Source organism: Octodon degus, unplaced genomic scaffold (assembly GCF_000260255.1).
Source record: "Octodon degus isolate 3935 unplaced genomic scaffold, OctDeg1.0 scaffold00232, whole genome shotgun sequence".
Classification (NCBI taxonomy): Eukaryota; Metazoa; Chordata; class Mammalia; order Rodentia; family Octodontidae; genus Octodon; species Octodon degus.
In genome coordinates, this window is record NW_004524808.1 from 874,714 (window position 1) to 876,286 (window position 1,573).

Below are 1,573 nucleotides of genomic sequence, written 5' to 3' on the forward strand. Positions count from 1 at the left end.
TCATGTACCTCGGTAGTGTCCCAAATTTTCTGATCAAGGAGATTATGGGGCCAAAGAGGAAAGTGATCAATGGTGTAGAGTGTGCCTAAAGAGAGTCGCATGGAGAGAAAACATTCTCTCAGGCTTTCTTAGGGAGCACATTGGCCAAGCAATGGCCGTGACTCATCCACATGGCTGACACTGACAAAAGTTCTACAATCTGAGGTACAGGATCTCAGGATAAATCCTGAGGGGATTTGACTGACCTTATCAGATCCAAAAGCTACAACTCTTCTTGCGTGGTCTTGCTTTATTTTGTGTTTTTTGTGGTTTTGTTTGTTTCTTTGTTTGTTTTTGCGGAACCAGGGATTGAACTCAGGCCTTTGTGCTTGCCAGTGAAGTGCTTATTCTACTGAGCCATCTCCCCGGCCCCTTTACCTTGGTTTTAACCATCCAGCAGAAAAGTATAGAAACAAAGGATAAGAAGTAAAGCCATGGTGTTATGTTGAGCTATAGGGGACTCAGGTCAACAATTTCTGACACTGCCAGTCAGAGGAAGACCCAATACTATTATGGATTACTGGACTCTTTTAGAATATTTTGCTGAGTTAACACACCTATAATATTCAAATGACAGAGCTAAACAAAAAAGGGGATATATAAATGAATGTCCATTTTGTATCTGTGTATTCAAAATGGTTAGGATAGATATATAATTACATTCTCTTAATGAATAGAAGGATTTGTTGTAATAGTGTTTGTAAAAAGGATATCATGTCTACATCTGGTAAAGCAAATAATCACTAGGAAGACAGTATGCAATGTGTTAATTATTGAAACTGTCCTAACAATTTGATTTGAAACTGTCTCATTACTATTTGTCTGTCAATAAAATTATGGCGGAAACACACACACACACAGAAAATAAAATTAGTGCAGTGCTGAAATTGCGTATTTGGAAAATCAACAAGACCACCTCTACAAAGAATAGCCTACTACAAAGACTCCCAGAGCCCTATTTCTGCCAAAATTCTTGGCTCCTGGCATCTGTAGAGGAACAAGCAACTCCCCAGTCGTTAAAGGCCAAAGTCCTCTGGAAATCCCGCCCAGGGCATTGACAATCTACATTTCGGCTACAGCCATGTAGTTCTTTGAAATTCTAACACATGACGTTTAAATCCTCTTGTGGCGGGAAACCGTGGCTCTTCTTCCAGAATCTTTGGAGATTTGCCTGGACTGGTGAGATGGGGCCAGACAGTCTTAAATTTTACCTTGGTTCTCATTGCCTGCTAGCTCACAATTCTCGGCCCCACATCTTTCACCCGTGGTTTTCCCTCCACAACACTATGTCTCTGCTAACGTGTAACAAAACGCCCCTTCCTTAATTTCCCTGAAACAGCACTCACGAGGGCTGCTGGGAATTATGGCAGATACTTACTGAGCACTAGGAGGCAGCCACCGGATGCCCCCCGCCAGAGGAGCCCTGAGGAAAATGTGAAACAGAAGACTGGCTGGGCGCAGCCTTCTTTCTCCCTCTGGCCCCGCAGCCCCTCCTCCTCCTCTTCCTTCTTTGTCCCGAGCCCTGGCTCCCCCC